General features: G+C 38.7%; 1 long non-coding RNA gene across 1 annotated transcript; it reads left to right on the top strand.

Moving 5' to 3' along the window:
• Positions 1–21,487: 21,487 nt before the first annotated feature.
• LOC307015992 lies at positions 21,488–22,655 on the top strand. Its single transcript, XR_013801705.1, has 2 exons — positions 21,488–21,554; positions 21,876–22,655. It is a non-coding gene; the product is annotated as an uncharacterized lncRNA (long non-coding RNA).
• The last annotated feature ends 331 nt before the right edge of the window (positions 22,656–22,986 follow it).

The following is a 22,986-nucleotide window of genomic DNA, read 5'->3' as shown; positions in this document are numbered from 1 at the left end:
ATATAATATGAACTGCTAACGTCTCTGGTAATGGAACACACTAATGTTATGGATTAAAAACAACTAAAATCATGATACTGACAAAGTGAATAATTTCCAGGCGAGACTGCTTCTACCTGTCACTGCTTGGATATTATCAAGCTGAAAAATGAATACAGAAATCCAACATACTGTCATCAAATGTCTTTCTATTATGACTTTAAATTAAATGTACATCCCCATAATGATCTAAACAGTCTATGGCTTTTACTTCTTTACCAGGCTAGTTACAAGATGTTGTCTAAATTAAATTCTATCTCATTACATTACTATGTTTTAACTTAGCTGTAATATGTTCTTTCTACACTTCAAACCTCAGTTACTTTAATACCTGTTGAAATATTACCAAATTGTTTTCATTATCACAGTTCACCTTCTCATTCTCATTCTGGAATTACCTCTCTCAGTAGCCCCTTGGCCACTGATTCTGCATCTGTGTTACCTGTTATAACTCAATCAATATTAGAAACATGTCAACATTAATCAAACATTATCTTATCCCCAGATATGGAGCAGGTTAAATCTAAAACTGTCAATCAATGGTCAGATTGAACATCTGAGTTGGGGCGGCAGGTTTCTTCCAGTCCCTAAATGAAAATATCCCACACTCCCCCTTTTTACACATGTAAACATGTGTAACAAACTTCTGTATGGGAAGAAAACCTTCAGGTAACCAGTGGTTATAAGAAAATACCAAACATCATTCACAAAAGTATATCCATCATCTTTCACTTTAAACACTCCAGGGAAAATAAGTGTTCATTTCCAGCTGGCAGTCCTAAAAGAAACAGAATCTTTAGATTTTAGTTTGAGTTTTACATTTGCAAACCGCCAACTCCTGTGGGAATAAGAAACGGGTCACATGTGCATTTTTCCAAATGCGTGGAATTGTAGGAAACCTGTGTTTCCCATGGAGCTCCAAAATAATGTATTAGTCCAAAGACATGCTCGGTTAGTTATTGTTTTAGAATCATGCAGTTACACTGATCACATGCAGAAATGTATTCACACTCACACTGTCAGTTTGTAAAGTCAAGTTTGGTCAGCCCCAGAGTCAGTCATTGATAGTGCTTTTCTCAAGTCACACTGTCAGTCAGGGTCAAAGGTCATTTGGTCTCAGTTTCATTGGCCATGTGTCGTGCTCTGCAGAGACTTTGATATTTCAGCATAGGCCAGTATCCTTTGTCTACAAAAATCAGTCATATATGGAGCGCCATCATTTATCAATTCACGATTACCACCTTAAGTCAGATATCTCTAACTTGTCATCGGGACGGCTGCTTCCCACATTTCCTGCAACTTGGTACAAAACTCACTTCATAATAGTACTACTACTACTGCAATTTATTTACAACTAAGTAGTATTAAAATGTGTAAGAAATCTAATTCAGAAACTTGTGTACATAACTATTATCTTAAGTCAAAACATTACTAGGATCTGTGTAGCTCTGCATTTCATAGCTCATTATACTCATTTATCTTCAATTCCGGTCTACTTAAAAACAATGTTAAACTCTTTAGCAGTGTGTGGAACCTTGGGTGTCCGAACATGCAACCATCACCCTTTACTATATCAAGGATTAAAAACAGTTTCCATCCTAAAGCCCTCCTATGGTAATAACTATGCCACAATGGTGAAATCAATATTGTAACAAATGAGATCACTACTTTATTCACACATGAATAAAAATCTCTTGAAGAATGATTCATTAATATGATGGAAAGATTGAAGAATATGGTTCTACACTGTGCTACTCCAAAACACCCCCTGCTTAAATTGTAGTGCATATTTCCCTCATGTCTCCCCCTTTAACCCTCAGTGTGTTTTTAGGATGATTTTCTCATTTTACATTAATAGTTTCCTCTTTACTGCTATTTTGAATTTACCAATCGATTATTTCATGGTTAATACCTCGTTTTATCTTTACTTATTTATCAAGTCAATTCAAGTTCTTTAAATGTGGTGTCTTCTATGTGCGTTTTGTGAATAAGTGTGTTTATGTGTAAACTCACTCATTCCCGTTTTCCTTTTCTCCTCCCCTGGTTGTCTCAAGCCGTGACCCCGACCTCCTCACTTCAAATCGATCATGCCAACTCCTCTGATTCTGTCTTCTCTTCAGTCCATCAGCTCTTGAATCCATCCGCTGTAACTCTTTTAGGCAGCCTTTGGCCCAGTCACATCTGCAGCCCACATCATGCCACTGTTCTTGCACTGCTTTGCATTTCATCTCCTCCTTTACAGTCTCTGCTGCTTTATGGAGGGCGGATTCTGCTCTCATGTCCCCCACTCTGCTCCTGTGCCAAATCTCGTGGCTCAGCTTCATGCCCTGTCTGAGGGACTGATGAGAGTATTTCTGTATGTCAGCAAGCGGTTTGGTTCTGGATGCCTCAGGTGGAGACGGTTCAGCTCCGGTTCTCTGTCTGTTTGATGGAGAAGGAGGAGCCGCCTTTTGGGTTAGGTCTTTTGTCTGCTTGGAGGGACGGGGTCGTAGCCTTTCTAACTCGGAGGGCGAGTCCAGGTCCCGGGACGCATTATCCATAAGAAATCTAGCACACTGAGATTGAATCAATCCAACCCTTTCCACTCTGTCTCTTTCTAATCATACTATCTGTCTTAGTTGCTAAATGCCATCTAAACAACACCATTAATGTCTACTAATGATATTACAAAAACTCCCTCTATAAATTGTTTCATCCATTGTTACATATCTACCCAACCTGAGTCTTTCAGGAAACCATTTTCTTCCATAAATTGAAATACCTGTTTCAAGCATCACATATTTCACACACTCCGAAAGAACATCTCCATACTTTCTCCAATATTTTAAATCCCACTGTTACTTAGAACAATAGTAAACCTGCAGAGCACACTGATCAGATCACAGTAATATCATTTGACTCAAGTGTAGGCCTATGTCTACTTTCCATTATACTTATTACTTTTGGTGAATATTTATTTATATTGTCTAAATTCCTTGTCTATGATGTGCAAACAGTTAGAGTATAAAAATGTGTTTTTTTCAATGTATTTACACTCCACGGATTCTAGAGTTTACTCATCTCCCGGTGTTGTCGTTCCTAAAAATGTTAGCAAACACAAAACTCCCACTACAACATTTATAGATAAATTGATCTAGCAAAATGAACTCTTTTCTAATTCAAAATGTGACAAAAGAACAATGATTTGTCTTTCACAAGATGGTGGTCTAACAGAATGACTCTTGACCTCATGGGGTCAAATAGATTTAGCCATGAGGCGGCTGACTTTAAAATGAACTGGGATAAAGAAACCACATGCATGTGGGTACATTATAGTCTAGAAATATAACACAAAACAACACTACTTAAAAATAATAACAATTCAAATGACTTCTGGTGAAAAGCATGAAGAACAAAACAACTTAATCTACTCTCAATGTTCATGTACACCATCACTGTGTATTTAATCAGTAGTTACCGGTTGTATCCTTAATCAAACTATTTCACCATCTTCACTTATTTTAGGTTACTCATTCAACAATATGACATTCTCCCGAATAGTAGTTAACTTTATATAACTTTTACTCTCTATATTTTAGCAACAACCTTACTTTTCTCTCTCTCTCTGTCTACTTTCCAAAACATCTCATTTCTCCTGACCACAAGTTTCTCATAAATCACCCCTTTGTGTAACCGTGTGAGATGGCTGGAGCAAAACCTCGTGCAGGACCTCTGTCATGCTTAAACATTAACAGATTCCCTCTGACAAACTTACAAAAACCTTCTCTTTACTTTCTACTCTTTTGTTCCTGTATTTAATATAATTTTCCCCTTGGAATATAATTAAGTACAATCCTTAGTCAATGACAAATACCATGAAATTCACAACGCAATGCAACGGTATCAATCAGTTCTCAAAGACTATATTTAAATAGCAGCAAATCATTGTTTCTTATTTATTTCAATATATCTACCACTTCAAACCACACCTTGATCTGTTAATTTTCTATGTATTTCACTCCAACTTCAGATCACTAGAGAAAAAAGCAAGCAGACACACTCCGGGCTGCTGCTGCTGCTCTCGAGAGGAAAAAGGGTGGGGGGAACTCTCACAGACAAATACTGACACCCCCTTCTCTCTCCCCTGCTGTAGCTCTCAGCCTCTCCTTTGGAAAAGGGGGGCTTCTTTCAACAATTAACACTTCTGCTATCCTTTTATTCAATTTTTCTGCTTGAACCCACTGTCCTCGTAAGCTCTTAACTCACGCTCCTCTCGTTGAAATTCTCCTTTCATTATGACTTCGTATCTATTCATCTGACTTAGGCTGTTTCTGTTACCAGTAAATATTCACAGACTTCATATCTATTGATCTGACTTACTGCCCTTGTTACCAGTAAATATTCACAACACACCAAAGGATATAGTGAGGCCCGGTCACTTCAGAATGACTTTCTGAAGTTTGCGTTACTCTCCTTTGGATCACTTATAAAAAATAACTCATCTCCAGCCCCGTCAAGCTGTGGATTCGTTATTTTGAGTCAGTCTTATATGGAGACTTAATACAACCTACTGACTACTCTAGACAGTCTAACTGTGGGGACTGAATACCTCCACTTTCAAGCCCGGGACTTCAATACCCTTCTGGCCTGTCGGAACTTGATATCCGATTTTAACTGTGGGGACTGAATACCTCCACTTTCAAGCCCGGGACTTCAATACCCTTCTGGCCTGTCGGAACTCAATATCCGATTTTAACAACTAAAACACGCATTTGCATTGTTACTATAAAAAAACACTGTAAACTTCGTCTGACAACCCTAAAATTTGGAATATGGTCAAATCACAGGTTTCGAATTAAATCGTGTCTGCTCACCTGGTAGCCTATTGTACAGAGCTCTGTTTGTAGTTGTCAGAAGAGGCCGAGATGTTTAGCCCTGGACTATTCCGTCCGCTTGCTGCTGGTGGTCTCTTCCCCGAAAACACCCCCCTCAGACACGTCGGGTCACCATTTGTTGGAGATTTGGAGGATGTTGAAAACCAACCTCGTCTCCGCGTGTCGTTTGATAAACTGGGTGAATTCGTGAAAAGGAAGGGATTAAGAAACACCAGAATACAAGTTAAACAATAATCCTGCTTTAATGATAAACAGTAACGATACAAATACAAAGAAATCACGAAGCACTCTGCAGAGTACTCCGGGCTCAGGTTCTACCACCGTGTGAGACAGGTCTCAGGAACGGCCGGTGAAAAACAAGAGTGCGAACCAAAGGAAAACACAGGCTTTCATACTAAAACACAGGAGGAGGTGTGTGCGGGCTTTCCCCCCGAGGTCATCTTATTGGCAGAGACCAACACATGGCCTGTCGCACCCAATCAGTGCGACACAGCAGAAGAAACCCGGAAACAAAAAGTCTCATTCAGTTTGACGAAGACCAGACACCTTTTGGTGTCTGGTACGAACTTGCTCTCAACAACAAGTTTCCCTATCTTATTTCACATCTTGTAGCCAGCACACACACATCCCCTTTATGGCCCTTTGTCCCTGTGTCCATCTTCCCGCCTCAGGCTGCCACACACAAGTTAAAAGTATGTTTTAAGATATAGTTGTTATAGTTGGCTAAATATACGTAATACATGTTAATTACTTTCATATCAATAACAACGAGGAACACATTACCTATGCTCTTAAGCAGTATTAGAGATGCTTTTCAAATAGTCAAACTTCACACAGGCCTCATATAGAGAACACACTCATTTGTCCTATAGCCCCTCCATTTGTTTGAGCTATTGTTCACATCTTTACTTCAAATAAAAGGTTTCACATTGTATATTTCCAGCTTCCTTTACACATACTGTTATTATTAATACAAAGTAACCAACCACACATATCTATTGAAAACAAGTCGATTCCCCTGATAATTGACATGCTGAAACTCTTCGGAATGTGTCCCCTCCCCCAACTCTCTCTAAACACAAGGACTTCACCTCAATATATTGGGGGAGGGAAAAGATACTTTGTCCCTTCTAATTTAACACACATGAATATATATAAGGTGACATTAAAATGAATATACCAGATTTAACTTTCCTGCCATAACACGTTACTTTAATCCTTCAAATAATTCAAATAATCCTTCACCGACCAGGAGGAGGACCAAGAAAAGCCGTGGGAGGATGGAGATAAGGAGGAAGGAGCTGAAATGCCGGCCCCGTAGCTGCACCTGCTGCTGCGGAGGAGGAGGACATAAGTAACAATCCCCAAGAGGGCCCAAGACGGCCAATTCTTCAAAAATACCCCACTCGGCCATTTGGAAATCAGCAGAGATGTTTCTATAAAGGCTGGATGGATCAACATGTATGGTTAGAATACAGCGTGTCCAAAGACGCAGCGTTTTGCTTTGCTTGTCGGCACTTTTCAAAACGAGTGCACGGAGTGCAACCAGCATTCATCTGCAACGGGTTTAACAACTGGCGAAAAGCATCAGCGACTCTGAACACTCATCATGAAAGTGCGGCGCACAAGTTTGCTATGGAAACATGGAGTGAGTTTAAACAAAAACAGACAAGTGGCTCAAATATAGCAAACATGATTGACAAGGGACATTCAGCTTTGGTTATGGAGAACCGAAAGTACATGCAGGCCGTGGTTGAAAGCCTTCGCTATACCGCTTGTCAGGGAATCGCACAGCGAGGTCACAGCGAGGGTGGGGACTCCTCTAATAGGGGTAATTTTATCGAGCTTTTGCACCTTATCAAAATGTTTGATGTTACAGTGGATACAAAATTGGCAAGCAATCCATAAAATGCCAAATACACACACCATGACATACAGAACGAATTATTTGATATAATGCAGTGGCGGCTGGTGGAAAATATTTTTGGTGGGGCTGTTGATATAGTGAGTAAAACGTTTTTTTTGGGAGAAATGACCCCTTAAATTGGGACTTCTGGTGATGTAATAGCCCCATAAAATCGTGGTTCTAGGGCCAGGAACAACCAGACTGAGTCGGGCTGAGTATGCTAAACTAACTGCGGTCAAGCCAGCCTCCACTCGGGAAAACCTAGTCAAGCCAGCCCTCACGTGATATTGCGGTGCGCGAATATCCTATGCATTACGGTAGAGTCAATAAAAATCATCCCTCTGTGTTTAGATGAGAATAAAACAAAAACTGTCCAGTATCAAAGACTAATTTCACTTCAGGGTGATAGCAGGACACCCCATCTAGTCACTCAGAAAAAATCAGGACATTCTGATATAGAGTTTCAAAATAAAAGACCTTTGAAGTCTCATATATGAGCTATCATCCCTGTTTTTGGATGAGAATAAAACAAAGACTGTCCAGTATCATGGATCTATCTCACTCCAGGGTGATAGCAGGACACCCCATGTAGTCACTCAGAAAAAGTCAGGACATTCTGATGTACAGTTAAAAAATAAAAGATCTTTGAAGTCTAATATATGAGCTATCATCCCTGTCCCCAAAGGTCTTTTATTTTGGAACTGTACATCAGAATGTCCTGATTTGTTCTGAGTGACTACAGGGGGTGTCCTGCTATCACCCTGGAGTGAGATGGAACTATGATACTGGACAGTTTTTGTTTTAGTCTCATCTAAAAACAGGGATGATAGCTCATATATGAGACTTCAAAGGTCTTTTATTTTGAAACTGTACATCAGAATGTCCTGATTTTTTCTGAGTGACTAGATCTGCTATCAACCTGGAGTGAGATGGATCTATGATACTGGACAGTTTTTGTTTTATTCTCATCTAAAAACATGGATGATAACTCATACAATAGAGATTTCAAAGGTCTTTTATTTTGAAACTCTACATCAGAATTTCCTGATTTTCTTTCTTGACAGTTTTTGTTTTATTCTCATCTAAACACAGAGGGAGGATTTTTTTTTGACTCTACCGTAATGCATAGGATATTCGCGCACCGCAATATCACGTGAGGGCTGGCTTGACTAGGTTTTTCCGAGTGGAGGCTGGCTTGACCGCAGTCTAAACTAGAGAGAATCGCTGTCAAGGGGGCTACAACTACAACAAGATGAACATATTTGACCGTGATTTAATTGTAATACATGTTTCAAAATGATGCCGAAGTAACAACATACTGATACCGGATAGTAAAAACTATGAATTAAGGCTTTGACAAGTCTGCAGACAGACGGCAGGCAAAAAACCTTTTTAAAATGCGTGTTTTCTAATGGAGATTTGGCTAAGCTAACGTTGTAAATGCTCCGACCGTCCACACTCACAACAACGGCCTATACAGACATAAATAAACCAGCGACTGTATTCGCCATGACACAGACAGTATGTGATTTGTACTTGTTTAACTTTTGTCTAGTTTCTGAACAGATATGAAGAGCTGTGAGCTCTGAGTGCTAAGAGCTAATAGCTGTGTTGTTTTTCTGGGGAGCTCATTGAAGATGACTTCACGGCTCCGCCTACACTGCGTTACTATAGACTGCAGTGGTTCCCAAACTTTTTGGGCCCAAGGCACACCAAAGGACAAGTAAAAATCTCAAGGCACACCTACCCTAAAATAGCCCTTATAACACGTGTTATCACTCATATCATGTAAAATATCTGTAAATGTGCATACTTATTTACTAATGGCAAATAAAATGTGACAAAGACAACTATATTACTCATGAAATATTTATTAACGAAACATTTTTTAAATTAATTTATAAATATAAATATATATATATATATATTATATATATATATATAATATATATATTATATAATTTATTAAACTTTAGCAAATTAGGCTTCATCAAAGCAGCAACACACTCATTTAAACCAGACAGGTCACAAAATTAAAAATGAGGCAACGGAAACTCAGCAGAAACTCAGCACAGAGAACTGTCAATGCAAGGAAACATGGTCCTGAACTACAAATTATGAATATAACATTTCACCAATCAGCATTGAAACATGTGCTATTTTAAAATTTGCCTATTTACAGATTAATGGGATACATGTGCCTGTCGGGGCGCGCAGATTTTTTTAATCCTCGGTGGCACTGAAGAGAGGGCAACTCGCAAGTCCTGTTCAACAGACAGCCGTGACCTGCTGTTGTTCTTCATATAAGTCAGAGTAGAGAACGCCAGCTCACACAGGTAGGTAGTGGGAAAATGAAGTAGTTGCTCAATCGCGTGGTGGGAGATGCTTGGGTAGCCTACTCCGATGCAGAAGCCAACCAAAACTGATCCAGTGGGAGCTCACTGAATTTGAGTTTCAGTGTGCGGTCCACACGGAGCTCTGCGCACTCCTCTCTCTCTTTCATGGAGAGCTTCTCTGTGGAGGATTCCTGGTGGAATGGGTCTTGGATCCAGTCATAGTCCTCGATGTCAGCCACACGTGGAAAATACTGCTCAAACCTCTCTTTTAAGGTCTGAAGGTGTTCCGCATACACAGCGCGCTCCTTAGCTGCCTGCGGCGCAGCTGATGTCAGCGGGAACATGTCCATGGAGCCCTGCTCCAAAGCCTCCTGCCACAGGAGAAGTTTGCCCATAAACCCCCGAATCTTATCTGTGGACGATAAAATGTTTTCATTCCTTCCCTGAAGCTTGGCGTTTAACTCGTTCAGATGCCCAAATATGTCTGCGAGGTAAGCCAGCCTGGCGCACCACCTCTCATCCGCGAGCTTGTCTTTATGAGTAGAGTAAAGTTGGAACGATATTGGCAGATTCGGATTTCACGGATCAATAACTCATGAACAAAACGTTGTACACACACAAATTACGTCTCATAAGTACCGTGGTAAGGTTGACAACGAACTACAATCACATTTTGATCCAAAAAAGCCAATACATGCTGTCCTCCAAACTGGACACATTCAATTGGTCTCTATCTGCAGCCGGAGAAGAAACGAGTGCTCAGGGACCGTCTGCAAAGTGCAACTCCGAAAAAAGAGAATACAATAATATTCAATAACGTTACTAGTGTACAGTATATTTCTACCAAACTCACTACACACATCAATAGTCTCCTGGTGGTCATACTACAGCAGAGAGTTTGGAAGAATATGGTTTTGATTAATTTAGGTGAATATTTATAATGTAAAATCTTCAATAAATATGGCATCATCTTCAATAACGTTACTATTATACAGTATATTTCTCCCAAACTCACTACACACATCAATAGTCTCCTGGTGGTCATACTACAGCAGAGAGTTTGGAAGAATATGGTTTTGATTAATTTTGGTGAATATTTATAATGTAAAATCTTCAATAAATATGGCATCATCTTCAATAACGTTACTATTATACAGTATATTTCTACCAAACTCACTACACACATCAATAGTCTCCTGGTGGTCATACTACAGCAGAGAGTTTGGAAGAATATGGTTTTGATTAATTTAGGTGAATATTTATAATGTAAAATCTTCAATAAATATGGCATCATCTTCAATAACGTTACTAGTGTACAGTATATTTCTCCCAAACTCACTACACATATCAGTAGTGTCCTGTTGGTCATACTACAGCAGAGAGTTTGGAAGAATGTGCTTTTGATTAATTTTGGTGAATAATTATAATGTAAAATATTCAATAAATATGGCATCATCTTCAATAACGTTACTATTATACAGTATATTTCTCCCAAACTCACTACACACATCAATAGTCTCCTGGTGGTCATACTACAGCAGAGAGTTTGGAAGAATATGGTTTTGATTAATTTTGGTGAATATTTATAATGTAAAATCTTCAATAAATATGGCATCATCTTCAATAACGTTACTATTATACAGTATATTTCTACCAAACTCACTACACACATCAATAGTGTCCTGTTGGTCATACTACAGCAGAGAGTTTGGAAGAATGTGCTTTTGATTAATTTTGGTGAATAATTATAATGTAAAATATTCAATAAATATGGCATCATCTTCAATAACGTTACTATTATACAGTATATTTCTACCAAACTCACTACACACATCAATAGTGTCCTGTTGGTCATACTACAGCAGAGAGTTTGGAAGAATGTTCTTTTGATTAATTTTGGTGAATAATTATAATGTAAAATATTCAATAAATATGGCATCATCTTCAATAACGTTACTATTATACAGTATATTTCTACCAAACTCACTACACACATCAATAGTGTCCTGTTGGTCATACTACAGCAGAGAGTTTGGAAGAATATGGTTTTGATTAATTTTGGTGAATATTTATAATGTAAAATCTTCAATAAATATGGCATCATCTTCAATAACGTTACTAGTGTACAGTATATTTCTACCAAACTCACTACACACATCAATAGTCTCCTGGTGGTCATACTACAGCAGAGAGTTTGGAAGAATATGGTTTTGATTAATTTAGGTGAATATTTATAATGTAAAATCTTCAATAAATATGGCATCATCTTCAATAACGTTACTAGTGTACAGTATATTTCTCCCAAACTCACTACACATATCAGTAGTGTCCTGTTGGTCATACTACAGCAGAGAGTTTGGAAGAATGTGCTTTTGATTAATTTTGGTGAATAATTATAATGTAAAATATTCAATAAATATGGCATCATCTTCAATAACGTTACTATTATACAGTATATTTCTCCCAAACTCACTACACACATCAATAGTCTCCTGGTGGTCATACTACAGCAGAGAGTTTGGAAGAATGTGCTTTTGATTAATTTTGGTGAATAATTATAATGTAAAATATTCAATAAATATGGCATCATCTTCAATAACGTTACTATTATACAGTATATTTCTACCAAACTCACTACACACATCAATAGTCTTCTGGTGGTCATACTACAGCAGAGAGTTGATGAAATGCTGGACACCAGAGAGCATTCTGTGTCAGACCCCCCTCGAACCTTGTGTCTTCTTCAGATGAGTCCTGAAGCTCGCTGGCAGAAGAAGGCTACAAGATTATTTCTGAAGTCTCTTCTGCACTGACATGCTTCTTCATTTTAGTTCCTATTCTCTTTGCTCCAGGTCTTTCTCCTTCTCTGCTCACTAATGAAATAAGCCCTTGGTCAAACTGCATGTTTCTATTTGGCAGCCAGGTGCATAAACACACTAACAGTTGTAATCAAGCAGCTCTTCAAAGACACATCAAACACATCCCTCAAAAGATGGCCTTTTTTTACCCATGAAATGATCCGTGCATGCTTACAGATTCTCACAGACACACAGACACACAGGGAGAGGGAGGAGAGGTGTGTGCTGGTTGTGCACAGGCCTAAAAAATAGTTGTTCTATCACCTGAGAGAGCACCAGGTCACATGCTGCAGGACCTGCTGGTCTGCTGCTGGAAATGACACACACACACACACACACACACACACACACACACACACACACACACACACACACACACACACACACACACACACACACATACACACACACACATACATACACACACATACATACATACACACACACACCACTCTCGGGGCCCCGTTAGTCACACGGTTCCATAATATAACTGGCAAAAATGTAAGAATTTCATGCATCGGACTACAGTGGGAAAATGGTTTAATCTGTTGGAATAGAGTAGAAATATCAAATATCACTACTTTTCTTCTAAATGAAATGCTGACATTACAAAATGCATGGTTTTATATTGCAATGGCAGTGAGATCAAAAAATGGGGTTTGAATGGAAGTCAATGAGGCATTTTTGAGAGAAATGAAATAATTCAAATAATGAAACAGGCGTTTAAAGGGTTAAAATCCTGAAAATTATTGAATGTTGATGTATGATAATTTAATTGCAGTTTTTATGGGCGTGTACATTTTTGCCAGGAAGGGGTCCAGAGGGTGCAAAATGCATCACGAGAGTATACAAAACATGTAAGAGTAAACGACATTGGATTTCAAAAATGTTACTCAAAAGAAGACTTCTTGCAAAAATCCATGCCAAAAGCTGTAGCTGAAATGATCACCAAATCCAAAAAAAAAGTCAGGAAAAATGTAAAAAAATGCCCAAGGAGGGCACAAGGGTTAAGAAAGTTCTAGCTAAACAAGGGTATAAAAGTAAGTAATAAATATATACAAAAAACACAATCAACAAGAAACATGATTTGGACATTAGTGCAAGTACTTCTTAGTGCAGTGCAAGAAATTAGGACTAGGATTTAGGACTAGAAATGAAGCCGAATCGTGAAAACATCTTCAGGTGCAGATGATGTACACAATAATCAGGGCCGCCCCTGGCCAACTTGAGGCCCCAAGCGAGATTGTGTGATGGCCCCCCCCCCCCCCAAAAAAATGTTGGGACACCAAGTAGTTTGGAAAAAAAATTGTATCATTAACAACACAGTAACATATGTATACAGTCAGGTCAATGTGCATGTATGTCTTTCAGTATGCATTTACAAGTGAACACGTCTGCATTTCCTGGATGCAAAGTCATCAACAAGGTCATCGTATGACAGCTGCTGTGCCAACTGTGCGTTGATGCTTATGATAGCCAGGCCACCTAAGCGTTCTTGTGCCATTGACAACCGGAGGTATGTCTTCATAAGCTTGAGTTTTAAAAGCTTCTCTCAGCAGACGCAACTGTAACAGGAAGAGTTACTGCAATGCGGAGGGCAATCCAAAGATTTGGGTACAGTTCCTGTAACTCTTTTTCATGGAGAAATGACAACATCTCCAGAGCAGATTTTGGTAGTGGCAGCTTTGGGGATCAACTGGTTGTGCACTAGTGACAGTGCTTGATACCTCACTGATTGATGGATCTTGTAATGTGCTGGGTGCTGCTGCGTCTGCAACTGTTGAGCCGCTGGTTGACGGGCCTGGCAGAGTATTGGTGGGTGCTACTGGGTCTGTACCTGAGCCGCTGGATGACGGGCCTGGCGGAGTGTTGGTTGCTGCTGGGTCTGTATCAGAGCCGCTGGTTAATGGGCCTGGCGGAGTGTTGGTTGCTGCTGGGTCTGTATCAGAGCCGCTGGTTAATGGGCCTGGCGGAGTGTTGGTTGCTGCTGGGTCTGAGGTGATGCTGGTTGATGGTGGGGTACTGGGTGCTTCCTTTGTGCCTCCCTTTTTCATAAATTTCAGCAATGACCCTGGAAATGCAGACAATAAATCCATCATTCAAGCAGACTTAAGATATGTTTTGATCTTAATAGTGCACTACAGAATGAATATAGTGAAAATACTAGCCTCAAAAAGATTAAAATATATTTAATGCAAATGAACTACTTCTACTACTACTAATAATAATCCTAATCCTAATCAATTCAATAATATAAATACTATATTATTATAATATCGTTTTAATATAGTCAAGAAAAAACATGCTTATTACATGCTCAAAAACTGATATTTCTTAAATCTGTATTCAAATGTAGCAATGTATCAACAACTACACAGCTACAAACACATTTCTATCAGTATTTATCTGTGTTGTGGTTGACATGATGATGACAGTTAGGAATTAAGGGGAGGGGCTGAGCATCACCATGAAATGTGCAAATTGACATAAAAATAAAATAAAAGGGGAAAAATGCTCCATGTTTTTCAGGCTGTAAACTTTAACTGTTATGTAAGCCAAGTAGACAGTGTATCACTCTTCCTCCTGTACATTAGCAGATAAAAGGCATCACATACTTGAATGAATGGTAAATAAAGAATGCTGGAAATAACTGCATCTCCATTAGCCTGCTATGCAGAGACTGCCTTCTTCATGTCGTGAATTGCAGCTGATGTGTTTAATATGGCAAAAGTTTGAAATTTGACTCATAATACAACATTAGCAAGTTTGGAAATAACCCACCTTCGAGTGATGCTCTAGTCTCTTCATGTTTAGTTTTTTTTTTCCTCTTGCTTGCGCCGGAATCATACCGTCTTTTTGCCGACATCTCTTCACCTGCTGCAATGATGATGGCGATTAATTGCAACGGTGTCGGGTTACAGACAGGCTCCCCTGTCACCGCGCGTCCGCGCGTCAGCTGGGGTGGTGCGCACAGTTGCCGACTTGCTCCCATTTTCACCTTGTGTGTCGGGTGTCGGGGTGGGAGGGGGTGCTAGTGGAGCGGTGCCGCGGAGCGGAGCAGCGGAACCTCGCGGCTGAACTGCGCGGAAAACGCGGAGAGCTGAGGCCCTCTGGGCGGGGCCCCCTCGGCAAGGCGGGGCCCCATGCAGCCTGCGTGATTGGCCTGTAGGGAGGGGCGGCCCTGACAATAATATACTTTACTTTTTATTTCCCCTAAAGATCAGCTGCCACACCTAAAAAGAAAAAAAATTGGTCCATGGCAAAAGGGTGAAAAGTTTAAACCAATCAAATGAAGGATGCATATAGAGCAATCAAGCCTCCAGCCAATCACTTGCAAGTTTCAATGAAGCATGCATGGATCATGCCGATTTTCAGTGCTTACAGCAAACTATGAGGATAGACATTTTTGAAAATGTATGCTACTGACACAGACGACACATTTGGCCTAAATATAACACTTTCGGTACTTAATGCGCTGGGACTTCTTTGAAAACATTCCTCCACTCCTGTTCCAAGGTTATATGTAAGTATTCATTTATTTTATTGTCTTTTCATTGAAGTTACTAACAGTCATTTAAGCTATGCTTATATACAGGGCTGCACATAACTGGTGCGCATGCGCACCCCCGCCAACCCAGGTATATTAACGGCCGCCAAAGTATAATTCGCAAGCTATTTAGGTTTAATTGTTTTAATCCATCCACGAGCACCACGGCATCTGGATCCCTCGCTCTACCCCTCGCTATCGCGTGAAAGGTCTGCTTTATGCGCTCCGCACAGTAACCCTGCTGCGTGCTCACTAGCGCACCTCCCCCCCTCGTTCATAAGTGAAGTACCCCTGAAAAGGTCCGGTTTATTTCATTTTAAGGATGCGCACCAAGCAACATCTCCAGGTGCTCCTTTGAGAACCAGGGCAAAAAAGTTATGTGCACCCCTGTTTATATACCTTTTTAGACAATTACGTTTGAGCTCATCTTGTTAGTATTTGATCAACTGAAATGTTACTGAATTAAAACTACAAACAAATGTTATTTGGTCCTGTGATGTAATATTACACATATTAAAATGACAGATGAGTAGTTTTGCAAACCAAAAAAAACAACAACGTAAACAAAGTTTACTTCAGACTCTTTTTATATTGAGAAAAAAGTATTTAGCTTTGCCTGTCCTCCTTTTCCTAGGTTAGAGGCAATTCAAAAATAATGGGAAGAGTTAAAAAAGGAAACAGGGCCCAGAGGAAGGACTTATGGGCAATGGCTGGTGGAATGGAAGCTTTGGTCCGAGCAATGAAGAGTGTTCACATTACCAAAAGAGATACAGGACATTCTTCATATATTTGGTCGGAACTCGCTATAATCCTTTTTGGTCATGATGATAAGAAAAACCGTCATTGGCTGTGGGTTGTATGGACCAACAATCGAAAAGGATTGAGGGATTTGATCTATAAACGCCAAAAATCATTAGAGCAGAAGGAAGTTCAGGTAATGGAGGTAAATCAAAACGAGAGAGATGTTGGAGGGGCATGTTCTGAAGACTGTCTTACAAAGGACTTGCCTCTGAGCATGATTCAGAATAAGGTAACAGATGAGGACACAGACAAGAATGAAGCAGAAGACAAACAACAAAGGATGTCTTCTCAGAGTGGAATTGAAGTAGATGACCAGTTATCAGATGAGGACATAGAAATCAATGAGGCAGAAGACAAACAACAAAGGATGTCTTCTCAGAGTGGACTTGAAGTAGATGACCAGTTATCAGATGAGGACATAGAAATCAATGAGGCAGAAGACAAACAACAAAGGATGTCTTCTCAGAGTGGACTTGAAGTAGATGACCAGTTATCAGATGAGGACATAGAAATCAATGAGGCAGAAGATAAACAACAAAGGATGTCTTCTCAGAGTGGACTTGAAGTAGATGACCAGTTATCAGATGAGGACATAGAAATCAATGAGGCAGAAACTGAAGAACAGAATTTACAAAGAGGAGCACAAGATGACAATAAAAACACAGGCATCAAAACACATTGGCGGAAGTTGCCAGTAGTATCTAAAAGGTTCAGAATAACAGTAAATCGAAAGAAATGGCAAAAGATTGTTCCATTGACGGGTTCAAACAAACTGAGGCAACCGTGGACCGACGTGTTGTACAAGAGTTTTCGAGAGAAAAATCCCTGTTGTACACTTGCCTTCAAGAGTCACCACATAAAAACTCCTAACAGCAGGAAAATTAAAAGTCCGTACTTAAACATCTGTGCAGTTTGTACATTCCCTTCCTGCAGGGCCAAATTCTTCTTTAAAATCCAAAATGAGCCAGTGAAAGACACCCTTGTTAAAATATCTGTGCTGCAAAGAGGGGAAATGGCACACAAAGCAAATGAGAAAAAATTCCGACCAGCAGCAAACAGAAGAAGAGGCAGAATTGCAAGAGCCCTGCATAAAGGAGTGAGTCAAGTATTTTACAGTAAACTTAAAAAAACACCTGTTGCTGAACTGATTTCAGGAAACATAACCCGCAGTCTGAACAAAAATGTTCTCAAAGTGATACGTTCAGAAGTAAGAAGAGGTAAAAGAATCCATGAGGATGTTTTCATGGAGATGTACCTCACACAAATTATCATTAAGGAATGTGACTCAAGTGATCGCAGGATGCCTGGGTACATACAGCATTTTCAAGTTGACCCATTTGGAATACATATGTATTCTGAAACCGGAGTAAACATAGTTGTGCAACACCTGAGAAAGAAGACACCGCTGACCCTATATCTAGATGCTACAGGTAATGTTGTATCCAAAGTTCCAGGTCAGACCAAAAGAGTGCTTTATTACTGCCTGGCTCTTCCTGGAGGTGGTCAGCAAGTACCTCCCCTCCCAGTCTGTGAAATGCTGACAAATGAACACTCCATACCACCAATCACATTCTGGCTAATGCAGTTCCTCCGCAAACTGTCACAGTACACTAAAATAAAAGTACATCAGGTAGAAACAGACTACAGCTGGGCCCTGCTCCAAAGTGTTCTCCTTTCTTTTAACAAGGAGAGCATTGTCAGTTACTTGGACAGGGCTTTCGCTATCTGTTCAAAGCTGAAGTCATGGAAGGAAATCCGAATGTTGACAGTGCTACACATTTGCTCTGCACACGTGCTGAAAGCTGTAGCACAGTCAATTGGGAGAAAAACTGCAGACAAGGGTTTGAAGGAATTTGCAACATTTGCATTTGCCAGGTTGCAAAATGCTACTTCAATGACCACAGCACTAAAAATCTTCCGCTCGCTGTGCACTGTGTTAATTGGAAAGCACAATTCCAATACTGTCCTGATCCATTTGAAGGCCATGAAAGACTTCATAAAAGAATGCAGGATTCCCGACATGGAAGAGGGAAACAAGTTAGGAGACAGCCCCTTAACTCAGGAGGAATTTGATGAAGAAAGAAGAAATGCCCACACAATTGTTGGCAGATCTCCCTTCACATATGAGTTTAGGAAGGTCATGGAGGAGGTTCAGGGAGAGCTTGAAAAAGAGGTCGAAACCCCACAGGATGAAAATCCATACTTTTGCCCTGGCATTGTTGATGATCTTTTTGACAACTATCTAGGGATTTTTCCCCTTTGGACCGGGCTGCTGTTGGGGAATTTGAAAAGATATGCAACTGACACAGAGGAAGACACATTTGGCCAAAGTAAAACAAGGGACACAAACTGCCATGTGGAGAGATGGTTTGGAATAGTCAAACATTCTATTCTAAAAAAGCAGAGACGACTGAGGCCAGCGACATACATCAGAAAAATGTATGGCTCTCTACAGGGGAGGTACAGAGAACACATAATGGCACATCACTTATCTGAGCAGTTACTCCTCAAAACATTGCTACCAAGAGACATCAGTCAATCCAAGGAAGGTTGGGCAAAGAGAGATGGAGTAAAGCCTCGCACTGCCAGCTCCAAATATTACACCACTCCAGACATTCTTCCAGTTCCAAAAAGAGCAAAGTTAACTGTGAACACTGGCGAAGATATTCAGAGCAGCACAGATGTGAAGAACAGCAGCAATGACCCCACAAGTAAAGGATCCAAGCCTGCAACAGAGGTATTGTTTTTCTATATTAAAATGTATGCTTTAAACAGATACAAATTAATTTGACAAGTAAGCAATTCTTCGAGCTATAAAAACAATGTTAAGAAAGCATTAAAAACGTTTTAGCATGAGGCAATCTTTCATAGAAAACGTACAAAATCTAAAATAATGAAATGTAAGGAAAGTATAATGTGCATTAAAAGTATTTAAAATTGAATTAATGGCAAATGCTGTACGAAGTTATTATGATACCATTGTTCATTTCATTTTAGGTTGATGCCCTTTGGACATGCAAACCAACTGAAGTTGTTGTGGCTGTTGTAAGACATGCTGAAGAGAAGCATAATTTCACCCTGAGGCACAGAGAATTTCAGAGTTTGAGACCTGATGAACTCATCATAGGCGAGGCAAGTATTTATTAAAACTTATGCTGTACCGGACTGCTCATCTCACATAAGCCATATGTTAATGATTCAATTGTTGACAAAAAGTATGTAATTTGTGCTACACAAAATGATATCCAAGTAAATTGTTAGGCCAGTCCATCTTTAGATAGACCAGTTTTAGCAAAGGTTTTGCATAATTGATCCATTCTAAAATGATCTGACAATGATGTGATTAAAACCGACTTTGGCCTCTATATTAGCTGGCATTTTTGTATGATTATTTCCCCTACAATTTATCCAAAAGGTAATAGAATGTTACATTAGAGGCATCCTCAACCTGAAGGATAATGCTGGCCGTCTATACCACCTGGATCACTACACCATGGGTGTAATCCTACACGGCACACGAGAGCAGATGGCCAGGCAAGAGCTAAAAAAGGTGAGTAAAACTGATTGTTCAAAGTATTTTCATCCCTTTAGTATTGTAGGCTTGAGAAAGGAGACTGAACTGTGTCTACAGGCACCTTCCAGCGTTATTATAATCATGTATGTCGTTTTTGGAGCCATTTGTGTTGTTTTTAACGAATACATTTAGAATATAAGCTTCCCTTTTTTTCTTGTTCCTGTTGAGAAAAATAATAAATTAATACTGTGTAAATGAAATTATTGTTTTGCACCTGTATATTATAGAAAATAACACTTGTGTTTACATATTCCCTAATTTTTTCAGGTCACATTTGATCTATATGATGGAGCCATTGGATTTGTCAATATAAGAAATGTGCACTGGAAGTTTGTGGTGAGTATACAGCTATACTGTAGCTGCTTTTACAGCATGTATGTTTTTTTTACAGCATGCATTATTTTTTTGTAATACATTACTCATATACTGTGACAGAGTTAAGACTAAAATGTGTATCTCATGCAGCCCCATTTTGGAAATGCATCTTTGCCTCATGATTGATTTAAAAATGCTTCTTTTAGTTTTAATTTCTTCAAGTTCTTCATCTATATCATAGGGAAACAATATAAAATGTAGTCCAAAATAAGTACTCATTCAACCATTTGTCATTGGTGGTCGCTACTTCTCCACTAAAGATTTGAGTCTTCTGACCCCAAATTGTGCAACTTTCTTTCATCTGATCTGACATCTTTAATTATTTCAATACTTTTAAGTCTTTAAATATACACATTTAAAATGGGTAGTTATTATTTTAGTATTACTTTTAATAGCTTTTCTAAAAAGTTGAAGGGATTTTAATAATATGAATCTATTAGTTAACTTTGTTTTTCATTTTTGAAGAAAAGCTGATACATTATTGTTACTGCTGACATATTGAAAAAGGTTTGGTTTAATTATACGGTATGCTACTTTTTAAAACAGTACCTCCATGCCCTTTCAAACCACATTTATGTGGTTGATCCTCTGCAAGGGTCAAATGAAGTTGAGGACTCCAGAAAGGCTGGTTACAAATTTGGGTAATATAAAATAATACTACAGGAAATACATTGGTTAAACGCACATTTGGTAAAGGCAAAGAGCAAGCGCAAATGTAAAAAATGTTCCTATTGTTCTATAGAGAGTATTTCAAGATGCGCCGGAACAGACTGGGAAAAGAGGACTGGGTGAGCATTAAATGGCAGCCTGGAAAGATAACCCACACCTTCCAGAAAGATGCCACCAGTTGTGGATCCTTTGTCATGCAGGTGATTCAATGCAACATGTTGTGTTCATTAATAATAAAGCATTTTATTTTAAAGGGAAATTCAAACACACGTCATAACGTCATGTTATTTTTACCATCTGTCCAGATGGCCAAGATGACAGTGAAGGAATTTCCGAAAATACCACAGACGTTTCACATCAACTCATCAAAACAATCTCTTCAAAATCTACGAAGAGACATGGCAGAAGAAATTCCCAAAGGATCAGGTATTAGCCAAAAATATGAAATGAATATATGGATCCCTTCCTGTAAATTGAACAGTAATACACCTGTTATTTTTTCAGTTTCAAAGGATGACTTGTGTTCCTTCTGTGGAATTGAGGACCTGCCCACAACTGCTGTTGATGCTGTTTGGGTGAGAATAAATGATGAATTGTTTTGAAACTCCAGAAGATAATCTGAATAATAGATAATATGTAGATCATCTGGAGTTAGATTTCAGGAATAACATAAAAGTAATGACATTTTGTATATTTTTATGCATTACAGGTTTCCTTTTGTTTTTCTTATAATTTGTTAAAGTTTTAGCACAGTACAGAGAAACCTGAATAACAACAAGTATTTATATTAAAAAAAAAAGTATAATCTCTATAAAATATAAATGAATATGCCTGCTTTACAAGTGTCCTAAACTTGACATTTTCTTAATATCTTTCTTGTATTTATCTCCATGTAGATTCAGTGTGAAACTTGTGGAAGATGGTTTCACACGCAGTGCCTCGGAATGACTGCTGCACTAATACCAAAAAAAGATACCCCGTGGTATTGTGTGTTGTGTATCATCCCTAACTAAAGAGGCTATGTAAGAGTTTGTGTAACTTTTACCAGAGGTACCAGGATTTGGGGAGGTAAGGCTTGTAGTTAGAACTACCACAATAGAACTAGTGCGCTTATAAACGGCATGTGGGGGGAAATCCAGCCCAGCCAGTGATTTCAATTCGGCAAAATGAAAGCTGAATTTTGTACAAAACAAACAAAAATCCAGAAAAAAGCTTTGCTAAAGATTTTGGGCAACTGAAGTAATGATTAATAATCACCTGTCCATAGTTTTAAATTTTTATATTCTTAATTAAGATGTTAAATATATTTTCCTTTACAGATTAAATTAGTCACAGATGTTCATGATGTTTTCCATGTCAGACATTACATTGTAGATTTGTTCATTAATATTGTACAGTAAGATAGGTGAAAAGCCTGAAATGTTTTTTTTTTCAATTTTAACTTTATTTTACTGTTTCATAGCTAATGAACAAGTTGTTTCATGTCTTAATTTATATATACAATGTGTAACATATATATGTATATATCAATGTGTGTGATGTCTAGTTTATTGATGATTAAAAGACTGTTCTACTTTTGATGGATCTTGCTTTGATGTAGGTGATACCATGTATATATTCAGTCTGTAAGTTAATTAATGAAAGAACAATAAAACAGTGCAATGGTTATGAATAAATAGGAGATCTTCTTTTGAGTTAAATTTCAATAGCTTCTGGTTAAAATTAAGGGGTCTCCTGTTTGACAGTAACTTATACTTAACAATACACTTTATTTTTAAAATAACATAACGACCATTAAAATACGTTTTCAAATACACTTTTGTAGTGTAGCAAGTTAGAGACCATTAATGTCTGAGGTGAGTTTGGTAGCACTCCACTGTATAATAGTGAAGATATTGAAGATTATATTATATTTATTGAAGATTTTACATTATAAATATTCACCAAAATTAATCAAAAGCACATTCTTCCAAACTCTCTGCTGTAGTATGACCAACAGGACACTAT

Source organism: Notothenia rossii (assembly GCF_949606895.1).
Source record: "Notothenia rossii genome assembly, chromosome: 1".
Taxonomy (NCBI): Eukaryota; Metazoa; Chordata; class Actinopteri; order Perciformes; family Nototheniidae; genus Notothenia; species Notothenia rossii.
This window is presented reverse-complemented; position numbering and strand designations above follow the sequence as displayed.